The sequence below is a fragment of the Urocitellus parryii genome, chromosome 4 (genome assembly GCF_045843805.1).
Source record: "Urocitellus parryii isolate mUroPar1 chromosome 4, mUroPar1.hap1, whole genome shotgun sequence".
Taxonomy (NCBI): Eukaryota; Metazoa; Chordata; class Mammalia; order Rodentia; family Sciuridae; genus Urocitellus; species Urocitellus parryii.
Window position 1 is genome coordinate 128,150,694 of NC_135534.1, and position 17,078 is coordinate 128,167,771.

A 17,078-nucleotide genomic window follows, 5' to 3' on the forward strand; every position below is an offset into this window, starting at 1 on the left:
TCATTAATGAATCATAGAAAAATCAAAAGCTAGACAGAGTTAGTACTTTTGCCTGCTGTGCCTAGCTACTTTACAACCCTGCCAGCTGACCACGAACAAAGGAATGAGTGAGAGGATCATGAATAACAAGGCACAACAAGGGAAAACATATTTTAGCATGAATAAATGTCTTTTACACTGGTCAGGGAACCAAATAAAGTAACACATAAGCCACATCTTTGGAAATCAGCAAGACAAGATAGAGGAGAAATAAATCACTATACTGAGGTTTTAACACAGCCTTTTAGGGCTAGACTATAGTGGTCTTAGTTTCAGAAAACTGTACCTTTAAATTGAGTTCTACCACATAGTATTTTCCAAGATAATTTCTTATTGCCTTGTGTTCTTTGACAAAGTTTGTCAGACTATATCAGCTGACCAAAAGAGTATAGGCAGGAAAAACTGGATTTAAAAAGGGGGTGTAAACAGTTGGAGCTGAGTTTGATGGTAGCAGTAGACTGGGAACAAGACAGAAGAAACTAGGGAGCAAATGTTAGCTCCTTGTACACCTTCACATTTTGGAATGTACCTTTCTGAAGTACTTTCTAACAGAAACCATGGCCCATCTGGGAATGGTAAGAGCTGGCCTCTTTGAACAACAGGTTGTCCTTTTACTATATGTCACAGATAATGGACTCTTGCCTCTAGGTGGGTCTGCTTGATGATATTCTCCAGAAGACCATGTGATTTCTGGTAATGCTGGTGCCAGAAGCCTCTAAAGTTTGTCACCAATGTAGTCATGGAAATAGCCACTGGCCACCTGTGACCAAACAACCACATTAACTAGCAAAATGACAACCAGTTTCCTTTAGTGAACTTCCAAAGTACTTCCCTGGGTAAACAGTCAATGAGATTGGAAAATTTTTAAGGCAACTAAAAATTTCAGTGCTATCCATTTTGGTGTGGCTTCACCATGAATTACAAGCACTGCAAAGACTAAGAACATCAGAAAACATAAAAATTCATACGTGCACACTAACACACAGGCCAAAGAACAAGGACCTTTTTGAAGCACCTTTGGCAATGTCCTACTTGGATCACTCCTTGACTTCACTTTCTCTCAGCAAATTATGCCTTTAGGCTGCACTGTGGGTTCTTCGTATGTTTGCCAGGAGTCATGCAGTTTCTCTCTTGCTACTTGTTTCCATTATTTTTATATGAGCACTATGATAAATTTAAGATGATCACACTTTTTTTTTTCCATCTCTGCTATTGAAAGGTGGAGGCCAATTCTCCTCCCTTTGAAATTGGACTGACCTCATTGACTTGCTTGACTAACAGGATATGGTGAAAGTGATGTTCTGGAACTTCTGAGGGTAAATTCTAATGACTTGGAATTTGCTCTAAGGAGCTGTTATAGTTTGGATATGAGCTGACCTCCAAAAGCTCCTATGTTAGCCAGTGCAGGAGGTGAAATGTTGGATTGTGAGAGCTTAACCTACTCAGTCCCTCCTAGTTTCAGTGGACTAACTGGGCATTAATTGTAGGCAAGTGGGATGTGGCTGGAGGAGATGGGTCATGGGGGTCTCTCCTGGAAGGGTTCATCTCCCCTGCCGCCCCTTCTCTCCTCTTTCCCTTCCATTCCCCCACCCAACTCTCTCTTGCTCTCTGTTTTCTGGCTGCTATGAATGGAGCAATACTCTCCACCATAATGTTCTGCCTCATCTTGGGCCCAGAGCAATGGAGTTGGCTCACCACGGACTAAACCTCTGAAACCATTAGCCAAAATAAACTTTTCCTTCTCTAAGTTGTTTTCATTGGGTATTTTGGTCACACCCAATGAAAAGCTAACTAACACAGGGGCCCTGTGCCATAGTACAAAATGTTCCCTTACACTGAGGCTACCTTACCAGTGAGACCTTTTAAAGATATTCTGGCAAACCGACCCAACTGAACCCTTCCTTCTAGCTATGACTGCCAGGTGCCTGACTTGTGAGTGAACCTTTCTCAGAGCCAGTAAACCATCCCAATACTACCATTCAATGGCACACAGAGGGGAATAATGGGTTTAATATTCCCATTATCATCTTCACGATGACTTTCTACAAAAAGAACATGTAACCTTTATATATACTTTACTTCACCAACATTACCTGTGGGCATTTGAAAATCAAATCTAAAGACTAACCACAGTACAATAAAGATAGAAATCAGCAACTAGAAGACAGTCTATGTGGCCAAAGTAATGTCTACTTTACGGAATTTAATAAAATTTCCCATGGGTCTAATATTTAAATCACTACTCAGCACATTATAAACATTCAATAAATGCTAGCTACTATTGGTATTAAAGATATATATGATTTTCAAACTCAGTTTTAACTCAGCAGGAGATAAGTAATGCTACTTTGCTGAGTTTGAAATATTACAGTCAAAATGCTAAGAAATATAATATTTTCTTAAATCTATGCACCCTCATCAGAAAATAGGTAATATTTCTGCTAGACTTTTTGAAATATTATACATAGTATGAGTGTCCCCTTTTAAACTCCTTCTGGGAATCATTAATACAGATTCAGTCCTTCATCTACACACGAAGAAACCAAGTTTCAAAACCAGTTTGTCCTAGACCACAAGGTTAGATCCAGGGCCCATGACTCCTAACTTCCCATCTAAAACTGTCCATTCATGCTGCCTTCCTTGGACCAAATCAGCTTGTTAGTTTTTAAGAAACAAAGAAGGAAAGACTATAAGACTATCTATCTATGTATATCTATATCTATATAATTTGGATTGTGAGAGCTTAACCTACTCAGTCCATCCTAGTTTCAGTGAACTAACTGGGTGTTAATTGTAGGCAAGTGGGATGTGGCTGGAGGAGATGGGTCATAGGGGTCTATCTTGGAAGGGTTCATCTCCCCTGCAGCCCCTTCTCTCCTCTTTCCTTCTTTGTTTCCTGTGAAAGATGCTCCTGAACTCTGATGTTCTGTCTTAGAGAGATAATGACAGAGCATAGAAATAGACTTTGTACTAGACTTTTACAATGTACCAGATCAGGAATTCAGAGTATATCTTTTAGGAGCTTTAGGAACATCCCATAAGAATTCTTCAAGCTGTGCCCTAGGACATTCAGAAAATCCTTGAGGCCTGAATCTCCAAATGAACATCTTTTGTTACAGGATATGTAAGTCATTATAAAAAAAATATTAACTGATCTTATACAGGTTATATCTTAGGCTCTAGATCTAGGCACTGTACCCACATATTTTCATCCTCTAACTATAGCATTTCATCCCGAAACATCAGGATTTATACATTTATTTAAAGGAACACCCATATGATATGTGCCCAAATAGAAGGTGAGGTTTTTACCCCCCAGTCAGCCCTCAAACAAAAGAGATAACTTTTATGCAGTCCCTTTTCCTAGCATTCTAGTCCTTACAAATTCTCTCATATTATGGGGGTACTTTTTCCATTGCCTAATACCTAAGAAAAGTATTTGAGTACTTTTGAAAGGACAATCTTAAATATAGGGACTAGATGACATGGGTGATGGGAGACCAGGACAAGTAGGGACTGATAAGTACAAAGGGAAATGAAAGTAAAATAGGGAGCTGAATTATTTGCTTTTTCCTACCAGAGCCCACAAAGTGGACCTAGTCCCTGCTGGTTGAGGTACAGAGCAACAATTACCAAAGTGGTCATGTTCACACACAGTATACCCCACCCCAGTCTACTACAGAAAGAGGCAGAATCCAAAGATAAAAGCTTGGGTGCCACAGGTGGTCCAGGTCAGAGTAGACAAGCAGGTGTCAATGCCAGCAGGCCCAGACAGGATTCAAGTGACATGTCCCAGGTGGAAACTCTTCTTCATCTGCAGCCTTCCTGTGGAACAACCTTGCCCCCAGACTCTCCTGATTTCCAAAGTCTGAATGGAATTGAACTCCAGAAACCAATTGTGAAATGCATGCTTGTGGTGCATTGCCAAATTAAGGACCTGGGTATGTTTGATTTAAGGGTCAAAAACCATTTTAAATAAGGAGATTTCACATAGAAATCCAAATTTCTTACTTCCTCAGCAAGTTCAGAAGATAGGAAAAGACATTGCCATCTTCTGTTGGAACTGAGCTTCTAAACAGAATACTTTCTCCACTTGCTTCTGTTCTTAGCACTCCCTAATGGTTTTGTTTTAAATGTTTTTATTAGTGCAATATAGTTATACATAATAGCCGGTTTAATTTCGACACATTCATACATGCATATAATTTGCTCCATTTAAATTCCCAGTACTTTCACTCTCCCTCCCCTATTCCCTCACCCTTATCTCCTTTCTCTATTTCCTGGACTTCCTTCTATTTATTTATTTGTTGTTTTTGTAATTGGTGCTTTGTAGATAAAGTGGAATTCATTGTGGCATACTCATACATGCACATGGCACAATTTGGTCAATTTCATCTTGTAGTTCCTCCCCTTTCCCATTTTTCCCTCCCCGTTAATTTCCTTCTTCTACTCCTCTGTTCTCCCTTCTATTTTCATGTAATTTTTAAATTCCCTATTTCTCTATAGTTTCCATACATGAGAGGAAATATTGACTTTCTGAGTTTGGCTTATTTCACTTAGCATGATGTTCTCCAGTTCCATTGATTTACCAACAAATGACATTCATTCTTCCTATGGCTGAGTAAAACTCTGAATGTATTTGTACCAGATTCTCTTCATTTATTTGTTGGATGAAGGGTAACCTGAGCTGGTCCCATAACTTGGCTGATCTGAATTGTGTTGCTAGAAGCATTGATATGCATGTATTGCCATAGTACACTGATTTTAGTTATTTTGGGTAAATATCAAGTAGTGGGATATCTGGGTCATATGATGGTTCCATTCCTAGTCTTTGAAGAATCTCCATACTGCTTTCCAAAGTGGCCGTATTATTTCACAGTCCCACCAACAGAGTTCAAGTATACCTTTTGACCCACATCCTTGCAGCATTTATTTTTGTTTGTATTTTTCATTATTGCCATTCACCATTCTAACTGGAGCACTCACTATTGTTACATCCTGCCTATCACCTTCACTCCTCCTCTCAGCCCTGTCTTATCTCTAATGGGTAACTTATGGCTTTCTTGGCTTTCTGAAATGTTAATCAAAACAGATTAAGTCTGCATAAATTGCTCTGCAACTGGCTGAATGTTTTTTCTAGCAAACATCTAAACCATCAACACAAGATTATCAGTCCTTCCACCCATCCCTGCCCATGAATTAATACCACTCACTCATTTCTCAGTGAGTCAGTCTTTGGTACACAGTTCCAAAATCAGGGAAATATGAATGAGTCCATGAACAACATAGCCCCTTGCTTGGCAGCAGGCATACAGTTAGTACTTTGTTAGGGGTAGCTCATCTCTCTTTTCCCTGCTGCAGAAATATCTGTGCCTTCAGGTGATCCCTACCTTGGTCTTCTTAAGTTAGCCAAAAGCAGACTACTTACTAAAAACCTCTCAGACCATGCTCTTTAATATAACATTTCTAATAAGACCGAATTAAAATGATTAGAAAAGTTAAAGAGCTTTGGATGACATCCACTAAATTCTAACTACCCAAGTGGAAAAGATAAGTTGAAAATTATCAGTATGATGCAAAGAACATGATTCTCTAATTAGAGTAAATAGTTTTATTATCTCTTAGAGTTCCTCTGCAAGGATTTGTAGTAAATACATTTGATTAGCTTTACACTGCAACTTTGGGGCCTAATCTAGTGGTGAAAATCTTTGAAGGAAATGAAAGTTGAGCAGCAGTCATGCATAAAAATTAGGAAACAGCCTTGGGCAAAGTCTGGGCCTCAGGCTCACTTCTAGGAGATTCTGCTTCTTGTCTCCTGAAGTTGCCTTGGTACAGAGGTTCTTGGGACTAGCCTAGCCCATAAACTTAGAATCTGGGATCCCTGAGTATTTTTGTCAACTTTTTCACTGTTGTGATCAAAAGATCTGACAAAGACAATTTGAGAGGAGGGAAAGTTTTCTTTTTCTTCTTCTTTTTTTTTTTTTTTTTTTTTTTTTTAACGGGCTCATGATTTCAAAGGTCTCAATTCATAGATGGCAGACTCCATTGCTCTGGACCACAGGTGAAGCAGGACAGCATGGTAGAAGGGGATTGCAGAGAAATACAGGTCAGAACATGGTACCAGGAAACAGAGACAGAGCTCCCCTCACCATTAACAAAAGTAACCCCAAAAGGCATGCCCTTCCCACTAGTTAATCCCTATTGGGAGATTAATTCACCGATTAGGTTAAAGCTCTCATAACCCAATCATTTCACCTCTAAGTTTTCTTGCATTGTCTCACACATGAGACGTAACATTGGGTTTGCAGGGAGCACAGTTGGACACACATACATTTGTGGCTCCACCTCAGAGTTGACAAACTCAGCTGAATTACCTGCTATCTTCATTCTGTGAGTTCTTAGCAACATGCAAAGGGGTTTCTATCTTTATTGCCTATGTATAACTTAATGATTTCCAAATCTTGGGAGTTCTTCTCAACTAAACTGCACCAATAACTTTATTAAACATTTTATATGAATAATAAGTAATCTAAGTTTTTAAAATATTAATTGTTTCACGAATTTGCAAAAAATCTTAAAAGAAACCTGTCATGCCCATGACAAGCAGCAGGATATGTTGTCTATATGGGGACAAACCATTAGTAGACAAAGCTTTCTTCCTAATTATCTTCCCCATCTGTCTATCTATCTAGCCATGCCTTATAAAATATTCTGTAAAATTTCTTCACTTCCTCTAGATAAGTTGTCAGTGTTAACAAACAGAAAGACAAAAGAATGGACCCCAAATTCCTCATTATAAGAATAGTCCTCATATAATGAATGTTTCTCCTTGAAGTATGACAGCACAGACTTACCACTAAACCCACAGATCTAGAACTAAATGAACATTTTTTATTACAAATTAAATACTTGTCACAAAAGCAAAAGCAACCATAAAATATTTTTTTATTTTGCTATTTATGCTAACATAGTTCATTGTTCTATTTGTTAGGCATTGTTATGCAATTTGATAAAATGCAAAGAGACTGGACTTATCAGAAGATTGAAATCTCAGCTTGATTCTGCCCCTAACAAATTGTTTGGACCCAGGAAAGTCACTTAAGCAATCAAAGGTCAATTTTCTTATTTGCAAAATGAGTTAGGTAAACTATTTAAGCATTAAGGGTCATTTCAGCTATTAAAAGAGAAATTACAACAAATCTAGTTTTGTAGATCTTAATTGCCTTTATTGACAATTCTAGAATCAGGCAGAAGTCTGGGAAATAAATGATTCAGAATGCTCCCCTTGCAATATGGCTAAGAAAGTACAGATAGCAAAGTTTGAAAATTATCTTATCTGAACCTGTTTGAACAATTGACTGTCTGTGGTTGACTGACAACCAGCTGCTGCAATTGGCTGAGACTCCTTTACTTGTTAACAAAGTAGGTTACAGCTTGTTTAAACCTGAAGTCAGGTTCCAGCTCATGATGTTCAGAGAAAACTTTAGGTCACACTTAACTCAATCTAACATCACTCTAAATGTCCAAAGTTTTATTTATTTATTTTATCAGTTGTCCTTTGTTTCTTTCAACAGTGTGTATCAATCCCTCCTCTGCGGATACCATGCTAGAGATTCAAGGTGTAAGGGAACAAGACAATTTGCATGTGCTCTAGAGGTCTTTAGAGCAATAAGAAGTAGAAGTACACTGTACATGAGCCCATGAATGTCTGATTGACATGAGAGGAGGACACAGAGAGTCCTCAGTGGAGTATAACAATTAGAAATGATTAACAAGACTGTTGAGTATTTCTGGAAGCTTCAGGAATACATATTGTCCCTTGTCAAAATCTTCAGAGTACTACAGCTTTTAAATTTAATTTTTAGTTGAAAACCTCAATGTTATATATTTAATTACATTTAGCTTCTATTATAATTACTAACTGATTTGAGTCTGCTAGTGTGAAATCAGCCTCAGCAGGGGCAAGTTAAGTTTTACTGACCTAGAAATTCTAAGTGTGTTAACTAATTAGGTGCAATGATTGTCAGTCTTGGCTGTACTTTAGTATCATCTGGGGAATTCTTTTAACATGCTCAGGACTGAGTTTCACCCCTGAGAAATTCTGATTTAATAGGTCTTGGAAGGGGCCCAGGCATCCATACATTTTTAAACTCTCCGGTGATTATAATATGTAGTCAAGATTGACAACCATTGAATTAGGAAAAGAGTAGTGTTTTGATCAAAATTTCAGGTGAGCCATAATCCAGGGTGAAGCACACCATATTTGACCCATATTAAAATCTGAGTCCTTTGATTTTAAAGTTCCAAATCTCATAAGACCCAACCTTTAAACCAACTTAATGCAGTAGATGGGAATCCAGCTGATTTTATGCAAAAGGTTGTTTTTCTGCCCAAAATATTCCCTGAGGGATTTCAAGTAGCCAGCTCAAAGCTGTGCATTGAAATCACAGTTCCATTTAGCATAAACATGTATAATACATGTAACTTCTCAACATTATATTCTATGAAGCTGTTGGTGCTTTAAAAATAACCACCAGATGCCTTTCATTTGTGCAGCACATTAAAAGAAAAGTGGCTTGCTTTCACAAATCACCCCCATATCTGAATTGAAGACAATTTCTCTACCCCAGAGATGGATAAAATAGATTCAGTCTAACCAGCTGGCAAGCCTAGAAGGCCAATTGAGTAACTCAGCATCCCTAACACTAGCTGCTAAAGCAGCTAACAGGGAATGTGGATAACACTTGCTAATAACCAGATCCAATACATTTATCCTGTGGACCATCAGGGTACTGAGACTGCTCTGAGCAATTTTTAAAAGGCTTGCCAAATTAGAGAGTGTTAGAGGAATTCTAATTATTAGAAATGCAGAATCTCAGGCTCCACCTGCAACCTATTAAATTATGTGACATGAACCAATGTTGTCAGGGGCATAGAAAAGATAAATGGATACAAGAAAATTAAGGCAGTAGAATTCACAAGCTTCAGTTTTTGAGGGGATGTGGGGAAAAGTGTAGTCAAAGATGACCTTCAGGCTTCTGAGTACCATTCACCAAGACTGGGGACACCAGAGGAGGAACAGTGCTCATAAAGTCCTCTTCTCCCTCTGCCTACTTTCCCTATTCCTTCAATTTGTTGTTCTTTGGAGTTCTTTATTTGACTCTTGTTGCTTCTCCTTTGACACACCTGATTCTGAAGACTTCATCTACTCTCTCCCATACAAATCAGCAGGATGCTCAATGTCCCACAAGTATATCAAGCTCAGTTTACCATCTTTCTCTCAAAATTTACTCCACCTCACTTAATCTTCCAGTTAACAGAATTCATTCTGTTGTCGTCGTGTTAACTAAACAGAGAGACCTGGAAGTCAGAGACTACAGCCTCTAAGCCCCATGTGAAATGAGTCACCATGTCTTACTTTTCCACTTCACTATGTCTCCAATATTTGCCCCCTCTCTGCTCCTGTGTGAGTTCATTAGTGCCCACAGGAGTTGCAATTTTTTCCTTATTTTGTGTGTGTGTTTGTTTACCTATTTCCACTCTTGGTGATCTATCTTAGTGCATCCCACACCTTCTTCAAAGCTACAATTGTGCACCATCTAATGATGGGGGTATTTTTTGAGAAATGCATGATTAGAAAATGTCATCATTATGTGAACATCATGAATTATATGAACACAAGCCTACAGGGTCCAGGTGAATCACTCGACCTGCCCTCTTGATGCAATCAGGAGATGGGGTACACATAAGATGTTTGAGGCTGTCACCGACATAACATAGCATACTGTTTTATAGTGCACTTATAAGTGCAAGGAGTACACTCTTAATAATAAAAACTTTAGTACATACATAAGCCAGTGACATACTCATTTATTATATTATCAAGTACTTATGTGCTGTATATAATTATATGTGCTATAACTTTATATAGCAGCTCAGGTTTGTTTACACCATCATCATCACAAACACAGAAGAAATACATTGCACAAGGAAGTTACAAAATCACTAAGTGCTAGAAATTATTCATCTCCATTAAAATCTTACAGGACCAGTGTGGTATATGTAGTCATTGTTGACTGAAATGATGTTATGTGGTGTGTAACTGTACAGCTAACAGTGTAACAGGGGACAGATGAGGCAGCACATGGATGAAAGCAGGAAACAGTTTTATTTGGCTGCAGCCAGGTTCAGTGGGTACAGCTTTTGCTATAATCAATTAATCTCCCTGAATTCAGAGTATAAGGGGAGGGGCTCAGAAGTTCACAGTCTGCAGAAGTTCACACAAAACAGCTTTTTCTTTCACTGTTCTGGGCAAGTTAACCCTTCAAAGACTGTGCCTGAGAAGGAAAGGGCTTCTTCTCCCCTTTCTTCCCTCCCCCGGCCAGCTGTTACCATGGAGCCCAATTGGTAACCTCTTCTCTTTGAAATGTGAACATCTCTGTGAAGCTCCAGCTCAATGCCTTCTTATCACACTTGGCATTTGCAAACACACTTCTACAAACTATCATATATAAGATAGAGATAGATAGATAGATAAACTAGTTACTTATAATCCATATTCCATAAATGTTTGTGAAAAATTGGTAAAGGGACCTTCAGCACCTGGAGCACTAATCTCCTCTAGGATGGTGGTCAAGTAAGATAGAGCAAAGGGAAATAAGAAGTTTAACTACATTGAACTCTTTTATAGAGATTCTTTTGCTGTTAGTTCTAAGATCAATTATGGTGAAGATTTCTGGAGAAGCTTAATTAAGATCTTCTGTGGAGGAGGGGGTGCCACTACAACAGCATATTTCTGAAACACAAATCCAATGATATTATCTACCTGTTAATTACTCTTTTTTTTAGAATTTTTAAATTCCTGATTTATTTTCATGACTTTTATGGTAAGTAAGATAATAGTCAATTGAATATGAAAGTCAAAGTGTCAGGTCAACTCAAATGCTTTCATGATCATCATAAGACATCTTCTACTTTTAGACAGTTCCAATAAAAACATTTTTTATGAGTGGTACTGTGGTATATATTTATGAATATCTTTAGCAAAATAGATACTAATCTACTCTTTGACTAATATATAAATTTATACTTTCTGAATGCTTATTATTTATGACCAGTTATAAAGCTTTCATCATTTTACTTTGATGATAAATGTAGACTTAAATCATTCATAAGTTAGTTCATTTTAAATTTATCTTAATTACATAACTTATCTGATAAAGCTTTTCTACTTTTATCACAGGTGAGATCTAACCACATTAAAAAGTACAGGTATGAAGACATGAATTGGTGTATGTACACTATGTATACAACTATGTATAGATAGACTATGTATACAACCAGAGATATGAAAAATTGTGCTCTATGTGTATAATAAGAATGGTAATGCATTCCACTGTCATATATAAATAAATAAATAATATGATGTACCCATATTTTTTACACATTAAATAATGGTGTGTGAAATACTTCAAGGCAAGAAATGTTATATGAATAAATATGGCATTCTCTGAGCTACCTACTTCAGTCGGGTTAATGCAGCAACACTGCCATAACTTAGAGGCTTAAAGAAATGCTTTATTCTGACATAGCCCAGTATAACTGCTGAGCTGCAGGCTTTGCTTCTGGATATAGGTTTGTAAAGCAGCAGGGACTCTCTGTTCCAAATGTCTCATTCTGGGTCATGGTGGAAGGAAATGTCTACGTGGGACTATTCTTTTTTAATAGCAGAGATGGGAAAGTCCCAAGGTGAGTGAAAAATTTTTAAACCCCGAGTTTAAAATTGGTACTGTCACTCCTGCCTCCATCCCAATGGTTAAAACAAGTCACCATGCCCAGTACCAGTGATGTGGGACATGGACTCCATGGAATAGCATGGATGGTGAAAGGAGACCCTCATCATTATACAAAATACATGCATGAAGATGTGAATTTGGTGTCAACATACCTTATATACAATCAGAGATATGACAAATTGTGGTATAAAGGTGTATTAAGAATCGTAATGCAAAAATAAATTAATTAATTTAAAAAATTACAAATCGAACTATTCTTTGTTAATTACTCTTCAGTGGCTCTTTGGCATCTTGTTTAAGGCCTTCAATGGCCGTGCCCCTGCCCACCTTTCCAACCTTGTCTCCTGATGCTTACTCAGTGTAATTTGCACTCTTTTTTTTTTTGAAAGAAAGTTGAGTACTATGTTTATTTATTTTATACAACTCTTACTCTTTACAAAGTGGTTATAGTCCTGCCCATAAAAGTTAATGAATGGCATTTGAAAGCAAACACTTTGTAATTATTTAAAAGGGCCTATTTAAAACTTATAATACAAATGTCTGTGCTCTATAAGTAGTCCTCCACTGTGCATTATAACAAGAAGCCTTACTTTAATACAAAGACTAAATGTTTGCGTGTTATGAACCACTGGATTTAACAAACATCATTTTCTAATTGCTTTTTGCATCTTTTTTGTTTTGGGGATCTTTCACTTCATCAGGGTGCTCAATAGCTTGGAGTTCTTCAGCAGATTCTTCTTTTTCTGACTCTGAATCACCTTCAGAGTCATCTAGACTTTCAGGATCAGGTGAATCATCATCATCATCATCATCATCATTCCCCAACCACATCACCTTCCCCATCATGATCTTCTACCTCACTGAAGCCAAGTCCACAATGTCATCAATATTTTCCTGATAATTTACTGTCCATACTTTGTTGATATTGAGACTCCAGGTCTTCATTAATTATTCTTGTCTTCTTCCCCTGTTTGGAAGTGAGATATTGATTTATGATCTCCTATGACAAGATGACCAGTATGCTCTTTCTTGCCTGCACCCATAAGTCTCAAGAATTTTTTTTTCTCTCTTCATTGCCCAATTCTGCTGCCTCCTAATTGCTAGATCCAAGATCATCATCTGGAGAAGCTGAACTCTTCACCCCATGCTGGTGAGACTCCCTGGCAGCGCTCACCACTGCGTGGATCCCAAAGCAAAATGCCCAACACACTCGTGGTTATCCTCAGTCCAACACCAGCAGCCGGCAATCTGCCACCAGCCCAAGCAGCATCACTCCAGAATGCCTACTTTGTACTCTTGTCCTCTGTCTACTTTGCCACTCTGAATAAAAATATGGACAGGAATCCTATTACTTTTAGCTCATTTATTCCCCAAGAAGTGAATTTGTCTACAAATTTGGAGCTTCTTTTTGGATCCCCATTCACTATTAAGAGGATAAAATTTTCACCAGGTTTGTTGAGTACCTTTTTGTGGATAGTTCTCTCTAGATGCTCTGGGAAGTTTACAGAATATTAGAAATAGTTCCCCTATTTTTGAAGGCCTAGGAAACATTTTCAACTGCATATTCCATAAACTACCAACACTCCTTCTTGTAGCCCAGAAGTAAAAAGATATCAAATCCTACATTAGGAGAAGGGCTTATCCACATGGTGTTGAGTGATTCCTACCAAAGATTTACAAGTATCTATCATATTTAACACAAGCAAGCTCATTTATTCCTCACCTCCATCCCAGAAGTTTGGTATTGTTATCCCATTTCACAGATAAGGAAAAAGGGTTGGGTCCCTTTGATTTATACCCATTAGAGGCAATTGTAGACTCAACAGGTTAATAAATGTTATAAATCTAGTTCACCATTTCTGGAATATGGTACTCAAGTAAATGTGTATTGAATAAAAGAATGAATAAAAGAAGCAAGTAGTTAGTGAACCTAAAACAATGTTAAAATTCAGGGTGAACTGACTATAAGGTGACTGCTCTATGCTCAGTGGAAAACTCAGCATAGGAGAACATTCAGTTCATGAAAAGTTAGGCAAGCTCTTCTTTGTCCAGTCTCTCTGTGCCTTCTGTAAGTAGTCTAAAAAGAAGAGGAAAAAAGTTTTGACCAATCTCATAATGGTGGTAGGAAGAAAATTTAAGAAATGTTTTATGAAGCCTTACAAATATATTGCACTCTAAAATAATTTTTAAAGATTCCCAACATCAGCATTTAAGGCCCATTATTTGTTTCCTTATGAATGTTGAATGTGGATGATTTTTTAAGATTAAGGAAACAAATGAGTGAAATAGTCTTGGTCATTACACATACTCTTAACATTTCAAGTCACCCTTTCCATCTGTGTGGAAATTGGAATAGGAAGGATTCTTACATAGACTTTGGACGGGTTATGATCAGGTCACATAGATCCACATATGTCTGATAGATTTACTTCTAACACCCCTTGTGGGAAAAATTACATTAACTAAATGAGGTGAATTACTAATGTCCAGGTTGAGACATTACCTATTAAACAAAATCTATTACACTGTCAAGAGCACTAAATTGTTTAATTCAACATTTTAAATGTGAGAAGTTAATGTTGGTGGAAGAGTTAAGCACCTTATACATTTATCATCTTATAGACAGAGATATGAAAATGTCTAAACCATTAGCCACATAATAACCTCAAATGCTTTATTCTGGTAACCATAAATTGGTTAAATTATGAAATCATAATTAAGAAAAATTACCCATGAAGTAGTCAAGTAGATGTAGAAACCCCAAGAAGTAACCACTGTGGGAGGCCAACTAGCATGTGACCTTGTCAGTCTCCCCTGCTGAATGGTGTGGCATATGAAGGTGACGCTGTGATCTGGATAGCCCGGGTCTTCTAGGGTGACTGTGTCTTTGTGCATGGGTGTGCCTTCCTACATCCCCATAGGTGGAGATATGCTCACCTGTTCCTTTGTAATATTACCCCTTGCCCTGTTTAGGATAGAATGTTCCATGGAAGTGCCTTTTGTGTGTCCCTTCTCTTACTGTACCCTTGGGTGTGGCCTACTAGATGTCAATCAACCTGCTGACAGTGGACATCATGAAGCTAGACTCAGCCCCTTAAAACCTGATGCCTTGCCTCATTTGAATAGCTTCTCCTCAATAAAAGGGGTCAGCACATGCTCTCTCTCTCTCTCTGTCTCTCTCTCTCTGGACCCTTAAGGTCAGAGGAGCTGTCACAACACCCTCAAAGAAAAAGGTATTTCTGTCTCTTGTATGGTTATTTCACATAGCCCAATTAGCACAGCTCCCCTGGAGTGACCCCTGAGTGTTTTAGTCCGAGCAACCTAGCAAATGGCATCACAGGGAACGCCACAAGCCACCATGGCTCAGAAATACACCACCAACTGACAACCAGTCAATCTGAATAGTGTTGAACTTGCCAGTTTCATATATCTCTAACAATATTTCATAAACATTATTATGAAAACATTATTTCATAAACATAATAATATTTCAGAAATATTATTCATAAACCATCAGAGAACAATTGATGACAACAGAAATAACAATTGCAAGATGCAATCCAAATATATGTCCATCTAAAATTAGAAGTACAAAAATCTCTTACATCGCTCAACTGTTTTATTGCTCTGACAAAAAATACATGACATAAATAACTTAAATTTTAGCTCATGGATTCAGAAATGTCAGTCCATAGTCAACTGACTCCATTGCTTTGGGTCTGTGGTGAGGTAGAATATCATGGCAGAAGGGTGTGATGGAAGAAAACTTCTTAGCTCATGGAAGCTATGATGGAGAGAGAGTGGGGGAAAGGAAGAAGCCAGGGACAAAACATAATCCCCAAAGGCACACCTCCAAGGCCCCATGCCTCAACTAGGCTCCACCTCCCACATCCTCCACCCCCTCCAGCAATCCATTCAGCCATCATTAGTAGGTTAATCCATTGATGAATTTAGAGCCCTATGGTCCAGTCAATTCCCAAAGCCCCTCTTCTGAACGTTGCTGTAGTGGTGACCAAGCATTTGACACATGAGTCTTTGGGGGAAACTTCATGTCCAAACTATGACACCCCCAGAAATTATTTTTTTGTTTAAATTAACATGGAAGGCATACAACTTTTTATTTTCTAACTCATCCATTTATAAAACCATCCTGTAAATCTTAGATTTCAAAAAGATTTTATAAATTTAGATATAAAATTAATAAACTAGAATTTTTAAGTTGATCAAACCCATCTGATTCTTGGATCATATGTTAGTTCTGTTTTGAATATTTGAAGGAATCTTCATGAACATCCAATGCAATCCAACTATGCCCCCATCTAGGTTCATAGCCAAAGAAAATTAAATTAATACCTGTAAGAAATAAACAGATGAATAAATAATATACATATCAAATATATATATATATATATATATATAATCTCACACTTATAGTATATATGTAATATATAGTATATGCATATATACTGAAATATAATTCATTACTCATCATATATAAAATACTATTCAATCATAAAAAGAAGGGAATTCTGACATTTGCAACAATATGGATGGACCTGGAGGACATTACATTAAGTGAAATGAGTCGGACATAGAATGACATCCATGACTTCATTTACATATGGAACTGAAAAAGTCAAATTCACACAAACAGAATAGAATGGTGGTTGCTAAGGGTAAGTGGGAGGATAAATGGGGAGATACTGTTCAAAGGGTTCAACTTTCAGTTATAGGATGAAAAAGTTTGGGGGATCTAATGTATAGCCTGGGTTACAGTGAACATGTGAACTTGTGATAATCATTACACAAGGTGTACATATATCAAGCCATGAAAATTTATATTTTGAATGTATAATTTTGTCCATTAAGTATTTTTAAATTAAAATTAAAACTTGCCAATTCCTAACATACTTCTTTGAAGTGTTAGTTCCAAAGTTTTCCCTTCAAGGTCTGGTCATGCTTATTCTGCTTTTTGCCATAACATTTGCTCCAGGTCAGATCTGATTATCATTCAATAAATATTTGTCGGATCAACGAATGCGTGAATGAGCAAAGGAATAAGCAGTAGACCTCACCAAAATTCGAGAACAAGATTCTAGCCGTTTCCAAGCTTTCCAGTCTTTCTCTGTTCTTAGTCATCCTATGGATCTGCCAAGTTAATCCCACCCCAACCATCGCTTTCCATGTGTCAGTCCACAGGCTTAGCACCAAGATCCTTCCACACTTAGTTCCCCCTGGCTGAAC

The 17,078-nt window shown here is 37.6% G+C and overlaps 1 pseudogene; it reads right to left on the reverse strand.

The window, feature by feature from the left end:
* Nucleotides 1-12,452: 12,452 nt before the first annotated feature.
* Nucleotides 12,453-12,877, reverse strand: LOC113198032 (small acidic protein pseudogene; annotated as a pseudogene).
* Between the last annotated feature and the right edge of the window lie 4,201 nt (nt 12,878-17,078).